Source organism: Moschus berezovskii, chromosome 3 (assembly GCF_049115385.1).
Source record: "Moschus berezovskii isolate FMDL1 chromosome 3, NW_MosBer_1.0, whole genome shotgun sequence".
Lineage (NCBI taxonomy): Eukaryota > Metazoa > Chordata > Mammalia > Artiodactyla > Moschidae > Moschus > Moschus berezovskii.
Genome location: NC_142462.1, coordinates 49784307 through 49804759, shown reverse-complemented (window position 1 = coordinate 49804759; position 20453 = coordinate 49784307). Strand labels below are relative to the sequence as shown.

The window sequence follows — 20453 nt, the reverse complement described above, 5'->3', positions numbered from 1 at the left end:
CCTGAGCTATAGACTCAGAATCCAACCATCGACTTGACATCTTCACATGGTTCTCTAATAGACATTTGAAATAGAACATATACAAATAGAAATCTTGTTTCTCCACACTATCTTTACCCCAAAATTTTGTCTTAATTTTTTTTTTTTTTTGGTTTTAGTACATAGCACATACAATTTTCTAAAACTTAGAATGTATCCTTAATTGATGTCTTTTCTTTACCTTCATGGATGAAAACCATCAAAAGATCTAACCTCTATTTCTAGTCATCTCAGTGATTTTGCACTAGATCACTATTTAAATCACTGTTAGTTCTGCCTCCCACCTGTATTTCTTTAAAGTTTTCCCACAGAATAGAGTACTTTTTAAAAAGATAACGTAGATCATATTCTCCCATTCTATTTCAGACTCTCCAGTGCCTTCCCACGGTATTTAAAAGGAATGTCAAATTTCTTACCATAACGTCCTGCTTCATTAGATCCTTTCTTCCCTCTCCAACCCTACCTTTTAATCCTTCCTCCTCTCTAATATTCAAATATGCCAACAAATCAGTTCTGTAATATTTCATTGGAGATATGGAAAATATCAAAGAAAAAAATGTCTTTCCCTTTGTTTTTACCACAGTACCATCAACAACTTCAGTACCTGCTACACAAAGATAACTCTTGACAATTATGCATTCATTCCTGAAAAAAGAAATCTGTAGAACATTCTGTTGTACCATGTTCATGTATTTTGAGTTGCTCAGTTCTAATGTAAAGCAAGAGAGGATAAAACGAAACAAAACCAACTCACCAAACAACAAACATTTTAAAACTATTTAAGCTGTCACCAATATAAAGTATGTAACATGCAAAAAACATCTCCTAAATCTACAACTAGCATCTTAAATTAATTTCCATTCATTACTGAAACAAATATTTGTTGAATTTGCTTTTGGTGATATAATGATACTAGTATGATATAGAAAATATCTATTTTGTCCTCAGTAAAGCTTTCTTTCTGCTCATGTCCTAGATGATTTATGAGAAATCAATAAGTAGCTGTACAATTAGTAGAGAATGTTGATCACAATAAAACATTAAAGTCTAAGAATGAAATACAGTGCCATTATTACCTTTCAGTGGGTAAGGGGGTTAAAAATGCTTGCTTCTTTTTTGCTGTGAAAGAGATTTTGATCATCTATTCAGGCTAGAGATGATTCTGACTATTCCTGACCATCAACCACGAGAGAGGATAAAACTAAACAAAACCAACTCACCAAACAACAAACATTTTAAAACTATTTAAGCTGTCACCAATATAAAGTATGTAACATGCAAAAAATGTCTCCTAAATCTACAACTAGCATCTTAAATTAATTTCCATTCATTACTGAAACAAATATTTGTTGCAAAAATTTTAAGGAATTTGAAAAAAGTTAAATAAGAAACTATCAAAATATAAATTTATATAGGTAATAAGAATACCATTTATCTCCTACCACTCTCTACTTTAGTCTTTACAACATAGCAACACCAACACGCTCATGGTCCTTTACAAACACTGTGACATCTCACATTTCTTTACTGGTGTGTTTTGTTACTTTTTCCGCCCCAGTGTCCCACAAGTAACCACCTGGGATACCTAGTTTTCCAGGTTTGTCATATTCTGGGTTCTCAGTTCCCTGGTGATCCCACACTCGCTTTCTGAACAAATAATCACTCTCTTATATAGTTTCGTGTGAACACAACTCCATGTAACACATATTTTTATGAAATTTTATTGTATTATTATTTTATAACAGTAAAATTTATTCATTTATTTCCTCCACAAGATTATCAGTTCCTTGACTTCATGAACTAGGTCAGATCCATCTTTGTATTTTCACAAGTTAACCTAAGTGTCTCAACAAACTAGATGGCTGGGTTGCTGAACTGAACCCTATCTTCTTATTTACTGAAAAGGCATACAGTATACATTTTCATTTGTTTCAGTTTTCTGGGCACAGGTGATACAATAAAAGACAAAAGAGAAATAAAAGAAGTTAAAACCTGAACCATATAAATTCCAATTAGCCAGTTTTCATATTTTCTAATTTACTCTATTTTTTATTTCATGTTCTGCTAAATACAGTTGTTAAACAATTTTCCATTTGGCATAGAATGCCTCAATGCTCCTTTTAAATAAATGGCTATGAAAAGAAGATAAATGAGGATGATGAAATCAATTGATAGCAGACTTTTTTTTTTTAAATAAAAAAACAGTGCTCTGTGACAACTTAGAAGTGTTGGATGGGGTGAAGGGTGGGATGGGGTGATGGATGGGAGGAACATTCAAGGGGAAAGAGACATGTATGCTTACATGTCACCTTGTTGTATGGTGATTTACCTTGTTGTATGGCAGAAACAAACACAACATTGTAAAGAAATTATCATCCAATTAGAAATTTAAAAAGTTAGATAAATGTTTTTATGTTAAGATCTAAGTAATTAATAATAGCTTAACACGCTTACCTAAGTGTTAACAAGAATAATGACTAAATAGAACAGTCATTAGTGAACGTCAAACATCAATTAGGGTATGTTATTTTACATGGGAAATGTCCAGTATGCTAAAGTGCCATGACACACTTCATAACTCTACCTGACCTGGAGGCACATTTCATTCTACTGCAAGCTCTAACTTTTTCTATTTTTTTCTACCCCTTCATATGGTCCTATTTGGGATGCACCTCCTTTGTATAATAGTGTATAATAAATTACACAGAAATAGTTAGCATTAGATATTCTCCTTCCCTCTTATTTCTATAAAACAGATTAATCACTCTCTCTTCAACTTTTAATCAGCACCATCTACATTCCACTGCTTCTACTGTGGAATACATCTTTGCTCACATGCAGTGAGTTTGTTTTAGTTGGAAAGTCACTCACTAACTCTGCAAGTAACCATAAAGGTGTTCACTGCAGTGTTAAGTATGCTACTGAAAAAAATGGAAAACAGCCCAAATACTTTATAGTGGGGGATGGGTAAGTCACTTGCATTATATGATGTGAAAGAATACATATTGATATATTTGCAATCTGTTGTTAAGTGGGAAAAAATGCAGGATGCAAAATGTGGGGGGGGACTGTGACTGAATCTACATTTTGGTGTTGCAGAAGACTCTTGAGAGTCCCTTGGACTGCAAGGAGATCCAACCAATCCATCCTAAAGGAGATCAGTCCTGAGTGTTCATTGGGAGGACTGATTTTGAAGCTGAAACTCCAATACTTTGGCCACCTGATGTGAAGAACTGACTCATCGGAAAAGACCCTGATGCTAGGAAAGATTGAAGGCTGGAGAAGGGGATGACAGAAGGTGAGATGGTTGGATGGCATCACTGACTCAATGGACGAGTTGAGTCACCTTTGGGAGCTGGTGATGGACAGGGAGGCCTGGCGTGCAGCAATCCATGATGTCGCAAAGAGTTGGACATGACTGAGCAGCTGAACTGAACTGAACAGACCTATCCATCTATGATATAGCCATCATTTACCTCCCATGTATCTGTAAAGTTTTAAGACATACACAAGCCATTTTTGGAGATCCTCTGTCTCCTTGACTACCACTACTTAAATACAGTAACTGAGGTTGTGACATTTTCTTTTCTTTTTTGCTGACAGTGTACTTTTCATTCTTTTAAAAGGTTTTTGGTTAATTTTGTTAGGTTTGGGAGAAAGTGATTCAACCATGTAGCTTCATTCCAACACATAAACCAAGAAATCCATTAGCATATTTTCCTCGAGTTAAAAAAAATATGTTTAAAATGTATATACTTTTCTTGTGTGTGTGTGTATACATTTTACAGTATGACTACACACACTGCTCATTATCTTGCCACCACACATACCTGCTGCTGCCCAGTCCTTTCTTTTTATTAGCAATCAAATGTTCATGAAGAAGTATTTTCTGTTCCCTATATGTTCATTCCTTTTTGGGGTTTATCCCCTGAAGAACATAAAGCAGTATTTTTCTGTGTATATTCAGCTACTTCAAAAACTTTTTTCTGGTCTGACAAGGACCATCACAGAAAACTAAGGGTGATAAAAGTCAAATAGTCCACCAAATGAAAAGAAAGGAAACATGGAAATCTAAACTAAATTTTGTAAGGAAATTATATTTTGTATGCAAAACAGAACAACTGAAGCGTTCTTGCAGTTCTAACTCATAAGACCCAAAGCACAATGTAAATGTTTTACAAAGAAATTTAATACATTTTAAATACATTCTCTGGACAGATATTCATAAAACATTTCATGGTAAGAAGTTACTTCAAACTCTATTTTATATTTCTTCCAATAACTTTGTTTCTGGTTGGATACTTTCTCCTTTCATTCATGACATGAACAAGTCTTTTGTTAGGCAGTTTCATCATCATTTTAAGTGTTTTTACTTGGTTGCTATAGCACCTAAACCAAGGATGTGACTTTTTTGCATCAGGTTCATAAGAGTTGTACCTCTCTTTCTCTGTGTGTATATATTTACTCAGTTATGTTTATATATATGTACATATGTTAATAACTTTCACCCTGCTCCTTTGGAAGCATGTTCTTTCCTCTGTGTTAGACTGTTGCGGTATTCAAGTGAAAAATGTTAGAATAGGATGAAGTAGTAAGAGACATTTTCTCTGCATCCTAGTAATTCTTCCCCTCATCAGCCAGTAAACAATGGCAAGAACATAATCTAACATTTTATACTTAGTCATTACTTTTTAATTTTTATAGAAGAATGTTTACTGTTATTTAATGTTTCCTGTTATCAAGTTGTTAGAAACATAACATCACTGGTAATTAACAAATAAAAACATGTAATGCCAGCTTGTGTTAGATAGTTTATCATCAATCTTTCCTTTCAATATATTGAAATTTTAATTTGATTCTAAGAAACATGTTAGGGAAAAAGGGATTGACTCTTTCGACTTTGAATGTTGAGCTCTATCTCTTTTTCGGTCACCAATTTTTAGATGTGAGGAAAGGACTAAAATGATAATGATAATGACTTTGAGTAACGTGAAGAAAGAAAAGATAGAATATTCTCTTAGAAAAATTTGGAATCTATGAGACAAATGGTATGACTTAAAACATTAACTTCAGTGAATATAGTAGAAAGCTAATATGCTGATCTGAACAAATGAAAAATCACTATGAATTCTACACTTTAGTCCCAACCACATATTCATTTCCATTTTTTTTCTTCTAATAGGGTGTGAATGTGAGAAGGAGAATCATAACTATATTATTTTTTAAGCATTTTCTCTGTGGTAGGCATTGTTCTAAGAGCTTTAATGTAACTGCTGTGCATTTAAACCTTGTAACCAATTCTACTGGAGAAGGAAATGGCAACACACTCCAGTATTCTTGCCTGGAGAAATCCCACAAACAGAAAAGCCTAATGGGCTATGGTCCATGGGGTAGCAAAGAGTTGGACACAACTCAGTGACTAAAATAACAACAATCAATAAATCCTATGGAGAAGATATTTTAGTCATTATTCTCGTCTTATTGATGAGGAAACTGAGGCACAGATAAATATCTTATCTATGGTTCAAAACAAAGAAGCAGGAGAGCAGGAATGCAAACCAGCCTGAGTGGTTACAGACTCTAATCACTTCATCATTGGAATAGTAGAGTTCTTGGGAGGTCATCAGGACTTTTGTTTGAAGCAGACTTCACTTTAACTAGCTGTGCTACTTTGAGCAAATTACCCTCGCTATGCTTCAATTTCCTTTCTAAAATAGAACAATAATGCCCATCTCATAGGGTGTGCTGAAAACTAAATGAAATTTAGGATGTAAAATAGGGAGAATAGTGCTTGGGACATGATAAGCAGTCAATAAATAGTAGTCATTATTTATTATTATGGTGCTTATTTCCTCTCCTACTATGGCAATTTTTCTCCTGTGAAAATGACAGTATAATTATGGTTTTCAGCAACTTTGCTATGAACATGCATGAATATTAGGCTTCTGATTTGAAAAAAAATTGTCTTGTTTAGGTGTCACCACTGAAAAGGTGTATAACTTTTGGCAAAGACTAGAACTACAATATGCAACCAATGTAGGAAAAAGAACACTGCTAGTATGCATGAGGAATGAAGGATGTCTCTACTATAGAAGCTTCTAAAGTTGATCATAAGCTTTAATACACACCTTGAACCAGTGATATTCTGTAATTCCTCTGAGATTTCATGTTACTTTGTACATGGCCTTATTAAAATGTTTCACATACTACACTGTAAAAACCTCATGTCAATATTTCTAACTGGTGGCTTGATTCCTAGCACCACATATGGCATCGAGCCAGAGATGGGATTCAACAAACACTGGTGACTGCATTTATTACATAACACTGAGAATAAGTCTGATGGCTTTAGGGACTAATGTTTTCAGTTTTGAGACTAACTCCGCACCCGTCTCTAGCTATGTAACCTTCACTAGTTATTCAGTCTAAGCCTCCATTTCCTTCTTTGCAAAATAGGAATAATTAAAAGATCTCTGTAGGACTGTTGTGAGCATTAATGAAAGTGATACATGTACACTGTTTGGTATGATGTAATATACATGGTGAATGCTCCATGCATGCTTCCCCCCTCCCAATTACAATAAATGTGAATGAGTAGTAAAAAGCATCTACATTTTATCACTGTATTACAAGATACTACTCTATGAAATATTTGGATGCAAAATATTCAGTTCATTGAACATCCCTTCTTGCATGTTGCTTGCCATTATAAAGACTGAAATAGCATCCTAATATAAAATATATTTATAATAACTTTGATGAGACCAATAGTACATCACATCAGTTTTAAGCACATGCATGTGTACAATGTTTGAGGGCTTTTACCTAAGCTACGTCATTTAGCATATGTCATGTGTGACATTATATAACTAACAGTAGCTTCTATATTATTTTTTAGATATTCTTGATAAAGGAGGATGAGGTCTGTGTTCATGGAAAATGTAAGTAAAGAAATATATATGCAACAAAGAACTTTACCAATAGTATTTTCTTTTGAAATTTCAATTCTGATACTATGATAAGAAATATATTAAATGAGTTAATATTTATATAATACTTAGAACAGTGCCTGGCACACTGTGTTTAATACTTATTATTAAGTTTGTAAAAAATGGCTTCTAGTTAAAAAGCATAGATACCTAATGTTTTTTCTCATAGGTTAGAATTTTTCACTTTATAAAAAATAACCACAAACAAAACAAATAAGGTAGACTTTTTTCTTACAGGAAACAAATGATAAAGAGAATATAAAACAATCTAATCATTTAATGAAACAGTTACTGGTTCTGCCAAGAGCTCACCTAAATGATCCCATTAGCTTCTGCTGCTGCTGCTGCTGCTGCTGCTGCTGAGTCACTTCAGTCGTGTCCGACTCTGTGTGACCCCATAGACGGAAGCCCACCAGACTCCCCTGTCCCTGGGATTCTCCAGGCAAGAACACTGGAGTGGGTTGCCATTTCCTTCTCCAATGTGTGAAAGTGAAAAGTGAAAGTGAAGTCGCTCAGTCGTGTCCGACCCCTAGCGACCTCACGGACTGCAGCCTACCAGGCTCCTCCATCCATGGGATTTTCTAGGCAATAGTACTGGAGTGGCTTGCCATTGCCTTCTGAAAACCTTATATTTGGCATTTACTTTTCCTTTTATTTCACAGAATTTAGAATTTTAAAATAGATAATGAAATCTCTTTCAATGAATATCAAGTATTGTTACGAAGTGACCCCTATGCTCTTGATTGATTGTATTCTGTATATTGTCAGCGTTCTTTCTTCATTGCAAATTTCAAATTTGGTTATAAAAAGCAAAGATATGTGTTTACCTTTTAAGATGCCTCAGGGAAAAAGAATGACAAATGAATGAGACACAGATTGAAGTCTATTTAGTGTTCATTTTTAGAATGCTTTATATTTCAGTGCCTTCACATTGGCAAAGCTTAATTCAAGATAATTTCACATTTTTCCTTGTGCTCAGTTTATGAGGATCTAAATACTGTTACCTTCACAGGCTATTCAGACACTAGAAATCTTGGAATTTTTAGCTGCTGGGCTTCTAACTCTAAAAATATTTAGCCCCTGAATTTATATTTTTCATTGTCTACACATTCTTATACAAGACTGATGGAGATTTGCTGCTGTTGTTTTTGTTGCTTCATCACTAAGTTCTGTTAGATTCTTTGAAACCCCATGGACTGTAGCCCACCAGGCTCCTCTGTCCATGGGATTCTCCAGGTAAGAATACCGGAGAGGGTTGCCATTTCTTTCTCCAGGTGATCTTCCTGACTCAGGGATCAAACCCATTTCTCCTGCGTTGGCAGGCAGATTCTCACCCTGGAGCCACTAGGGAAGCCCTGATAGTGACTTGAGGGTTTGTATATACCACATACAACTATTAGTCTTATTTTATATTCACAACACTCACAACGATTTTAAAAAAAAGAATCAATAGTGCCTGTATAATAAAAAGTGGTTTCCCCCATCTGCTTCTGCATTTTCTTCTCCTGGGCTTCCCAGTGCTAATGGCAGCATCCCTTTTGCCAGAGATGAAACTCAAAAGCTAAACCAACATATTCATAGCACCTATTTTGAATGAACATTTATGTCTATTTCTATCCTAGCCTCATCCCTTGGTATCTCAGACAGTAAAGAATCCGCCTGCAACGTGGGAGACCTGGGTTTAGTCCCTGGGATGGGAAGATACCCTGGAGGAGGGCACAGCAACCCTCTCCAGTATTCTTGCCTGGAGAATCCCCATGGACAGAGGAGCCTGGCGGGCTACACTCCATGGGCTCGCAAAGAGTCAGATATGACTAAGCAACTAAGCACAACACATCCTCATCATGGTGGTGATATGGTGGGAGGGGAGAGTGGGGGCAGGCATGGGGGCCGGGGTGGGGAGGGCGTGATGTCTTCATAAGTCACTACCTTAATCTGGCAGAGCCGGCTCCTCTGATACATACATACTTACTTACATCTCATCTATGTCATAAACAGGCTTAGTCAATGAAGTAAGAGAAAATGATACCAAAGGGAGAAAAGCTGATCACTGGAGAGAAAAAAAAAGACAGTATTTTATGTAAAACTGATGTTACAGTAAAGTCAGTTCTCCATTTACCATCACTGAAGTTTCTAATGACCCAGACACATAAACAATAACCTCTCCTGTCCTCCCCTACTAACACACACACACACAGACAGATACAAATTCACTCAGAAACCCAGCATCCTCAATGCTGTTTCCATGGCAACTGTTGTAAAATAAAAAATGGGGCTTTTAAGAACTTCTTGGTTGGCAAGTCAAATGAGAGAAGCTATTATCAGCAAGAATAACAAAAGACAGCTGATCCTACAGCTGATGTTTAGAGCTGCCTAAACAAGTCTAGATGACCCCAAAACAACCTCACCATGCTGCAGAGTGGTCATTTCCTGCTGTCAAATTATTCGAAATTTTACTAGGCTGAAATTAGCATGTGTCAGCAAGCATCCTCTCATTAAAATACCTGAAAAATTCTGAACACAGTACAAAATTAATAGCCATTCACACACATAACTGTGTGAATTATTTCATTGAAGACACTGCTTTTCTTCTAAGAGACACTTGACAAAGAAGGCTCACCTGAAGAAATCTGAGTTTTGACTGAGTGGAATGTAATGGTAGGCATGGGGCCTGACATTATCCTGGAGCTAAAAGTTCCCCAGTGAGTGGTGAGGCGTGGAGAGCGCTGTGAGGAATTTGGGAAGAAGAGGGGCACGACACACATTTGCAGGTAAATGCATTTCCTCATGGGCTTCCCAGGTGGCGCTAGTGGTAAAACAACTCACCTGCCAATGTAGGAAACATGAGAGACTCTAGGAAGATACCCTGGAGAAGGGCATGGCAACCCTTTCCAGTATTCTTGCCTGGAGAATCCCATGGACAGAGGAACCTGGTGGGCTATGGTCCATAAGGTTGTATGAGGTGTTTCCTCACAGAAAGAAAGATTCATGCCGAATGATTAGTTTTCGATTGTAAAAACCTGATGAAGACAAATATTAGACTTTAATTAAACATTTAAAATTAATATATCAATAGTCTTTTAAAAATTGTGTTAATAGATTGTAGAAACTTAGACTTGGTAGAGCCACTTGGTAGCTCAGCAAGATTATGAAGCTAAGGATCCACTATAAATTAAAACAAATCATTTAAAATTTTCTATCTTAAGCATATCAAACATTTTCCTAGCTATTGTCATATCACCCTCTAAAAGAAAAAAAAAGTGTTTTAAAATTATTTTTCTTACTAGATATGTATTCTGAGAAACCAAAATTAATTTTATAAATTTTCTTTGGTTTTTAAGATGGTAAAGGAAATGAAGTGAAGAAAGGAGTGCTTTCCCTCTTTCTCCTTTCAGTCTGAGAATTAAATATATATAGCCACAGCATATGCCTAAATTATTAAAGCATTGTGTGCTCAGTCGTTTGGTCATGTCAGACTCTTTGCGACCCTGTGGACTGTAGCCTACCAGGCTCTTCTGTCCATGGGATTTCCCAGACAAGAACACTGTAGTGGGCTGCCATTTCCTTCTCTCTCCAGGGGATCTTCCCAACCCAGTGATCAAACCTGCATCTCCTGCATTGTCCAGCAGTTTCTTTACCAGCTGCTAAGCTCAAATTATAAAATGACTGCTTTTTAATCATGAATAATTTCTATAACTTCTCATAGAGAAGAGCAGATTTAACTTATTTTTAAATTAGAAAATAATTTCTATGTATTATTCTTTATAAAAAATGTGAATTGTTAACACCTATACCTGAGGAGGGCTGACATTTATGAAGCACATGCTATTTGCCAAGCCTTGTGCTATGCGATTTCACTTACTACTCACAGCACATCTATGGAACAGATGTACAGCAGGAAACTAGGGACAGACAGGGGTTTGCAGTGGATAATACATTGGTGCTGCCATTGTTATCACTTTACATCAAGGGCTACTTGAGGTAGGAACTAAATGTCTTATTTTTACTGTTTCTTGAGTGAAATTGATAATTGATTTCAATGAATAGCTTTGATGAGGAAAGTCATGTTAACAATGGTCATGTAAAAAATATGAAAAGTTACTCAGATTAGAGATTTCATCACAGACTTTCAAAGTTCCTTAAAATTTACTATCCCCTTAGCAGTGAGAGTTAGAAAGAAATGAGGAAACTAGTAACAGAAGGGAAGAAGTAAAAACAGTAAGTATCATGCAAGTGGTGAAGAAAAGTATTTTAAAACCATTCAAGATTAATTTATAGTTCATTAAAAGATGTCATATTATTTTGAAATTAATTATTCTAAATGGAGAAGAGACAGTAACTCATTAAGATCAATTCTCCTGAAACTCATAGGTTTATATTATTTAGAACATACAGTCTTCATTAATTAAGTCTCCTGATCTATGAATGCACACACATACCACGATAAAAATAATAATATACATCTGAACAGTTTGCTTCTAAGATTGCCTCCCAGAGGAAAGCCTAGTACCTCGTCACTGAGTTACTCAAGCTTCTCAGGTTGAGTCATTAATTTGCTGGATTAAATGGATCCTGGACCATGAAATGCATGCCATGTCATCCTACATTTGCTTCTCACAGAATCTCTGCCTGATATGCTTTGATAGAAGAGGAAAATAAAAACACTCTATATGTAGGTTTGGTGCCCTATTTTCAACTCCTAGGTAAGCAGTTATATAAACAGTGGTCCCTCTGTCCCTTCCTAAGACTTGGTACTTGCTTAAAGGGCAAGTCTGAAATAAACTGCAGTTCTATGCGAAGTCCTAAAGCCCCACGGTAACATCAGGGTGGGAAAACTAAGTCGATGACATGTATAAGATTAAATTACAGCAAATTTTATAATACTCTTCTGTGGTGGGTCAGAAGCTATTTTAGAAACTCATGCATTGATTATATGCATTGGTATATACCTATATACTACATGGCATCTATGATCATGAATAATTAATCTAGAAAACTATTGATAATATTAAGTCAAATTCAAATGTAAAAATAATTGGGAAAAATAAAGAGCATGATAAAATATCATTCATTGGGTTATACTGACAGCAGACAATACACCTACTCAGAATTAATCAAACAAGGAAGGCAATTCGAAGAAAAAGTACTAAGTTGAATTCAAATTTCCAATGTTTCTGTTTTTACATCTTTAAAATAGAGACAGATACAGTCAATCCCTAGGTTTTTTTCCAGGCTGACCCTTCTTGCTGTCTGTCCAATATCATGGGAAATAAAATCCACAGGAGATCAGAACAGTGTGGCCAGGTGTTCTAAGAGACTTTGTGGAGAGAATGGTAGCCTCGTGCTGTGTTCTGAAGCATAGATACATAGGCGGATTGTGGATATAGGACAGCAAATAAGGTGTTAAGGGTGAGTTTGACATGCAAGAAACCAAGTTTTTTAGTACTAAAAAGCAAATATTTTAGGCAGGCACAATCATACTGTGGAAGGCTTGAATTCAAGCCTAATCATATGGTTTTTGTTTTTTTCTCTAGAAATAATGATGACTCATTGAAAGTTTAATGCACGGTGTTTTATAAATAGATATTTTATGAAGCTTAATTTTGTAGCTGTTTTAGAATGAATCAAAGTATGCAAGACAAAGATAAGATTCCTGGCATAAAATGGTTAAGGTCTGGAATGGGTTATTAGCAATGGAAATACAAAGGACGAATTACTTCAAAGGAAAAAAATCCATTTGGCAGTATGTGATAAATATAAAAACACTAATGGTTCCATATCAAGTGCATTTTCCCCCAATGTTCAAAATTAAGAACAGTATCTATGCTAAAGCTCTATTAATGAGAATAGGACAAATATAAAATAGCCCACCCACTTTTTAAAAGAGTATAATATGAAACTGTGAATGAATTGAAGATATCAAGTACAACATGCAAAAAACATGCAGTCTTGTTTTAAAACAGTTTAGTTGAAGACATGCAAACCAAACAAATTAATATCCAAGGAAAAGACATAGTTCTTTTGTAGCTTCATACTGAATAGCAAGGTACACAATGGCATGAATTTATTGAACTATTTAGTTATCTAAAAAATATTTTGGTAGCAGGTGTCAACATTACTGAAATCCAGAATTTAACAATTTGAAAACAATAATATATTTAAAAGGTCAGAATGGTTTTCAAATGAAGCAGTATTTTGCTAAAGTATTTATAAACTCTGAAGAAGTAAAAATAGAGAATCACTGAGTCATACACTTGGAAAGGTCAAGGATGATAAATTATATTACAGGAGATTTTATTAAGATATCTAGTTTAACCTTGTCTTTCAATGCAATAATTCACTAAGGGCTTTCCTAGTGACTCAGTGGTAAAGAATCTGCTTGCCAATGCAGGAGACATGGGTTTGATCCCTGGTTCAAGAAGATCCCATATGCCACAGAGCAACTAAGCCTGTAGAACAAAACTCTTGAGCCTGTGCTCCAGAGCCCTGGAGCTGCAACTACTGAACCCACGTACTGCAACTGCTGAAGCCTGTGTGCCTAGAGTTCATGCTCTGCAATGAGAGAAACCACCACAATGAGAAGACCGCACACCACAACTAGAGAGTAGCCCCTGCTCACCACATCTAGAGAAAAGCCCGTGCAGCAGTGAAGACCCAGCACAGCCAAAAAATAAAGAAATGAAAAATATAAAAAATGTTTTATTTTAAATCATTCCTGACAGATGGTCATAGAGATTCTGCATAATGAAAACCAGTCTCTTACACTGGACAGTTCTAATAATTAAGTCCATTTAATTTTCTCCCCAAACTGTCTCCCTCAATATCTGTAAAACAGTCCATTCTGATGCTGGGGAAAATGTAAAACAAGATTATTCTTCCTAATACATGATAGACCTTCCATATTCTAAATTTATCTTTACTAGATTTTGTTCTAGAAAACATTTATGTCCATTTCTTTATTATAAAGGAAAATATTTTACTGTAATTCTTTCCATGAGAAAACACAACCAAAAGTGAGGGAGAATGTATGTCTACACTTATATGCTTCATGTATGTTATTTAATTTTCCATCAAAACAGATGATAGATCCTGGTTTTCATTTTTAAATGGATTTTTAAAGTACTGTTATAAATTCATTATCAATCTTAGGAATTTGTTTGAATGCTTTATTTTTTCTTTGATTTTTTTAGTTACTCAAGCTTAATTTCCAACTTGCCAACCAATTAATATTTCATTGATTATATATACACGATTATATACAGTGTGTAACTGTAGGGAGGAAACATTTAGTGACCACCAGCAATACTCTAGGGACATCTTATATGTTGTTTCATTCAACCCTCTTAAAATTCTAATGAGGTAGATACTATGATCTAAATTTTACAGACAAGGAATTTGAGTCTGCAGAGGTTACATAATTTATCATAGATTATCACAGTAATATGATTATCATAGTAATAAGTGGTAGCTCTGATAGGCTCAGAATCTCTGTTCTTTCTGTTACAGCAGATGCATATGATAATGGCATCTACCTCATAGGGTTGTTAGGAGAATTAAACAAGTTGTTGCTCTCTGGTGTTAGTGCTTGACCGTCTTAAGAAAGCACCTGCTTAGCTCTGCATAGTAAAGGTCTTCTTCCTAGTGAAATCTACTTAGCACACACCATGATCCTAGGGAGTGAGCTGTCTAATTCTTTAGAAAGTGTTATCAGTAAACATGTTTGTTTTTTTTTTCACCTGCACAGTATCCTGGGATTGTAATACTGGAAGCCTTGGGTATGCTCTGCCAGGAATAGGTCCTATGGTTGGATCCTGGACTAAGAATCCTAAAATGTCCAGCCTCATCTCTACCCCAAAGCCTCCTTACACCAGTTCAAGCTTTGCCCTGACACCTCAGCCAAAATGGAAATATGAGCACACATCACTGCTTAAAATCTCCCCATCTGATTTGGAACACAATCTGAGTTTCTTAGGGTGGGACAAAAAGTACTAATCTGGTCTTCGCCCACTCTTTCTGTTCCGTCATTTCTCTCACCTTGCTACTGTAATAGCAAATTGTGAGTAGCTCATGAGGTTTCACACTTCTGTCAGCTACATCAAAATATTCCACGTAGGACCTATCGATCCCACTCTGAGATATTTATCTAAGAGAAATGATTTCTAGAGAAATTAAGACAACATAGATCTACACAAAAACATGTACAGAAATGTTTACAGTGCTTTATCCATAATCTCCAAGACTAGAAACAACCAAAATAGCTATTAACTGGGGAATGAATCAATAAGCAGAGTAAATCCATGCCATGGAACATGTAGCAACAAAAGGGAATGAGCTACAGATGCATGCAACCACATGAATGACTCTCAAGTGTGTTACGCAGAATGACAGAAGACAGATCCAAAAAACTATATACTATATTGCCTTATTTATATGGTATTCTAGAAAAGACAAAATTATGGGGATAAAACCAGGTCAGTGGTCACTAGAGACAGAGGCAGGGGTAAGGAATTGGCTACAAAGGGGCAAAAGGGAAATTTATGAGTTACCAAAGATTCTAGATTTTAACTGTGGTGATAGTTACAGAACTATCATTCACAGAACTGAATGTCTAAAAGGAATGTTCCGTAACTTGTACCTTAATAGACCTAACACTTAAAAATCACATATCTTTTAATTTTGTCCAATTCTTCATTTGCTTTTTGAATAATCTTTTTCATTTTTTGGACAACTCTTGCCCATCCTTTAAATCTGAGCCTTAAGTATACATTCCCTTGAAGAAATTATCCCTGAACTCCCACACTAGCCAATTTGTGTTTTTCTATTCCCTGTGCATGTATCTGTCTCTTTAGATGTATAATAATACAATACCAGTGTCTGATACTGCAATGTCAGCTGCTTATGGAAAAAAAAAAACTGAAAACAAAGTCTTATTCATCTTTACATCCCCAGGGATTCAATGCAATATAAGAACTCAACAAATGTTTTTTACACTAACTAAAATTACGTTTTCGGAGAAGGCAATGGCAAGCCACTCCAGTACTATTGCCTAGAAAATCCCATGGATGGAGGAGCCCGGTAGGCTGCAGTCCGTGGGGTCGCTAAGCACGACTGAGCGACTTCACTTTCACTTTACACTTTCAAAAATTGGAGAAGGAAATGGCAACCCACTCCAGTGTTCTTGCCTGGAGAATCGCAGGGCCGGGGGAGCCTGGTGGGCTTCCGTCTATGGGGTCACACAGAGTCGGACACGACTGAAGTGACTTAGCAGCAGCAGCAAAATTACGTTTGGAACTTTGCTGCTTCTAAAATAATTGTGGAAACTATAGAATGTACTTGATTTAACTCAAGTCTATCTGACTCTTGCATAAAGTTTGCCTGCATACTATAAATAGCATAATAAACTTACTACTACAGTTTTTTTCTTATAATAAATCCTTTAAAACATTTACACAGATATAATTATAGGGCTGTTCTAGTCGGTTTTATTTTGCAAAACTTTGTTGGCAAAATATCTGTTAGATGTATGCTAAATACAGTAGAATAAAACATCTCTGAAGTTTTAAAATATATTATTTACAGCAGCTAGTGTTTTAATAGTTTTTGCTTTTATTATATTTTGAGCAACTTTTTAATCTCAATTTATGCAAATGTGTGCATATAAAATGATAACGCTCTCTGGACCAAGGCAACTGATAACTCTCATTGGTCAATGGCACATTTAGAGAATGAGGATAATCCATGCAAATTAAACTGCTCAATTGAGCCTGTTTTGTAACATTCCAAATTACTTACTCTATCTTCCTTCCTGAGACACAAAACAAATTTTATGGCCTGATTGTAAAGCAGTGCTGTTGGGAAAATAGTTATTATGAGATAATTATATCCCAACAGAATTTGAGACACTTGGCTGCTCTTGGTATAGAATGTCACCTGAGGGGTGAGATTTCCATAACCACGTTTATTCTAGCAGATCTGTTATTCTGATTCACAACCTGTTCTGTTTTCAGGCATTAAGTTTATGAAATGATGTCTATCAATCAAAAGAAAAATTAACAGAAAAGTAGAAATTCAAGTTGAACTAAGATTATGAATTTAATGCCTAAAACATATTAATTCTCAGGTAAAAAAAAAAATGAAAGAATGTATTTCTGTCAATAGAGTTTATAGAGTGAGAAGAGACAGTTCCTGCAATGATTATACCATCGTGATAGTCACAATCTCAAATTACAACATCATCAGTCCCTTCATTGTAGAGTGGTAGATAGAGACCAGAGCTATTGCAGCACTGAAAGGGAATATTTAGGCACTCTAAGGCCCATTGCATGTAAATGATGTAAATTATATATTTGATTTCCCCAAATGTATAATTTCACCTAGTAATAATGATACTGAAAATTATAAAACCCATAACAAAGAGTATGAAAAATGATTCATCATGAAAACTACCGAGAGATATAAAGCTTTGGAATAAAAATGAACTTTAAAATAAAATAAAAATAGACATCAAAAGAAAACAAGTTGAGCCGTTTTGTTCACTGGGTTTAGATCCTTTTCTTTTTCCTCCCTCCCTCACTTCCTTCCTTCCTTCCTATTTCAGTGATCAAGGATCAATGATGAAGTCACAATCTCCTTTATCTCAAATATACTCCCAGCTAATCGTATTATAGAGAAATTCCATTTTAGTTTTAAAGCAGATACAGTAACACATAGTTTTCTAAAAATTTATCCCAGTCTTATGTAACACTGCTTTGGAATCTCATTACAAATAAATCAAATAATTAGTAAATATTTAACTTATAAATGACCACTAGTTAATTTTTTCATAATGCCTATTTTATTTTGAAGTCTCAAACAGTATTAGGAATGTTCTTTCATCTCTGAAACGGCTGTGAGGAAATGAAATACTACTAAAGAAAGTAAAAATTTTGAAAAACATTTATTTTTGCACTTAAAATGGTCACTATATAATCAGTTGGTTAAGTATCCAATTTCAGAGTTCAAATGCAAGCTGCTACTAAAAATAGGAATAAATAGTATGAGTATTTTTTCATGCAACTGTAAATTGTTGTCTATTATCAATAAGCTGTTATGGATAAAACCTCCAAAAAGTGGAATGGGTCATAAACAAAAAATAAATGCATACAAAGTGGTCGGTTTTGCATGACTCATTTGAGGATGAAGAATGATACCCCTCTCCCATAATGTGATTTCCTTCACCATGTATTGTGTTGTCCTACTCTCAATATATTTCATGGCAGCAACATCTAATGGTGCAATGAAAATGCAAACACTTAATTCTTTCTGCCAAGTACTCATGGCAATAAATCACATCACACATGAAATGAAGCTTGGCAAGCAATTTGCTATGTAGCTAGTAATATTCAATTTTTGTTATTATATACTCTTTATTGTCCTTATTTTTAGCTTTTTCTTTAGCACATGATATTTTACTGCAGTGATGAAAATATGAATACAATATGATGTAACTTCTTTCTTTGATGTATATACCTGTTTTTATTTTTGGTAAGAACAAACATATAATTGCAAGCTACATCTGACATACATCTCTGAACTACTACCTTACAGATTACAAGTAAATTAGAGAAGAGATTTGGATCTCTTTTTATTTCTGATAGAAAATAAAATCAAATCCAAATTATTTAGCAGTGCTTTTTTAAAAACTTCAAAACTTTGTAGCTAGATAATAATTTTCTTCTTGACTTCTCTCCCCTTATTCTAATATTCTAGACCCTGTCACAAAATGCTGTTTCACTCCCTGTGATTCAATTATATCATGTGTGCGTTAAGTTGCTTCAGTTGTGTCTGATTCTGTGTAGCCTGTCTGTGACAAGAGTACTCCAGTATTCTTTTCCAGACAAGAATACTGGAGTGGGTTGCCATGCCTTCCTCCAGGGGATCTTCCCCATCCAGGGATCGAACCCGAGTCTCATGTTTCCTTCATTGGCAGGTGGGTTATTTGCCACTAATGCCACCTGGAAAGCTCGAACTATATCATATGTTAGGGAATCAGGACCACTGAAGTAAACAAAAATTTGTGTTTAATGTGGCCAAGGTAAATCTGTACCAGTTGTAGGCTCTTTGTAGAAATGTTAGGAAATACATTGCTGAGATTATCTTGTTTTTTTTTTTTGAAGAATAAGGAAAACAGAATCACTGTCAAGGATATTTATCTAGTATAAGTACCATTTTAAGAACAAACAATTTACTCTGCATTCATCAATAACTGCCAATGTGCAAAAGAATGTTTTATGTGCTGAATTGATTTGACTTAGTTTCTTTCAGGACAAAAGTTACTTGGGGACCCATTAGTGGTTACATCAAGGTCTGAAAAGATTCATTCCTACTTCCTTTGCATCATTCTAGATCTGAGCAGAAAGAAAGAATCCCAGATCTTCACAAGACCTTGATATTTGTAAGAGGTTGAGGGACAACAGATGGGTGCCATTGTTTCCTTCTGTGTCCACATCACACTAGAAAATAGACTTCTGTTTAAAAGTCTTGGCAATTAATGCTGTTTATTTTCCATGTGGCTTAAAAAAACTAGATGAGCTATTTCTATTAATATTTCTTATGAGCATTGTTATAGATATGAGACAAGGCTTTTCAGGGAGTATACGACTATGATTTTTTTGAGTCAAACATAAAACTTGCATCCTAGATTAGTACTAAACAAAGGAAAAGTAAAAAGCAGAAAAATCATTTACTGTTTGTGTGGCTTATCCATAGTTTTCTTCAAAAATACCTCTATCGTCCGTTTCTGGCATGGTATCTCACTATCTTCAAAGTCAAGGAATTTGCCTTACTCCTCTACCCTTCAGTTCAGTTCAGTTCAGTCGCTCAGTCGTGTCTGACTCTTAGCGACCCCATGAACCACAACAAGAAAGGCCTCCCTGTCCATCACCAACTCCCGGAGTTCACTCAAACTCATGTCCATCGAGTCAGTGATGCCATCCAGCCACCTCATTCTCTGTCATCCCCGTCTCCTCCTACCCCCAATCACTCCCAGCATCACAGTCTTTTCCAGTGAGTCAACTCGTTGCATGAGGTGGCCAAAGTATTGGAGCTTCAGCTTTAGCATCAGTCCTTCCAATGAACACCCAGGATTGATCTCCTTTAGAATGGACTGGTTGGATCTCCTTGCAGTCCAAGGGACTCTCAAGAGTCTTCTCCAGCACCACAGTTCAAAAGCATCAATCCTTCGGCGATCAGCTTTCTTCACAGTCCAACTCTCACATCCATACATGACCACGGGAAAAACCATAGCCTTGACTAGACGGACCTTGGTTGGCAAAGTAATGTCTCTGCTTTTTAATATGCCATCTAGGCTGGTAGTTATCTATAAAAGACCATATATGCTTCCAAGAAAATAAAAGAATAAAATAGAGTGATGAACAGTGAAAAATA

The 20453-nt window shown here is 35.5% G+C and overlaps 1 protein-coding gene across 1 annotated transcript in view; it reads right to left on the bottom strand.

Annotated features, from left to right (window-relative positions):
* The window catches only part of MAGI2 (membrane associated guanylate kinase, WW and PDZ domain containing 2), a 1553247-nt gene that overhangs the window by 1265817 nt on the left and 266977 nt on the right, over positions 1-20453 (bottom strand). The window lies entirely within an intron of this gene.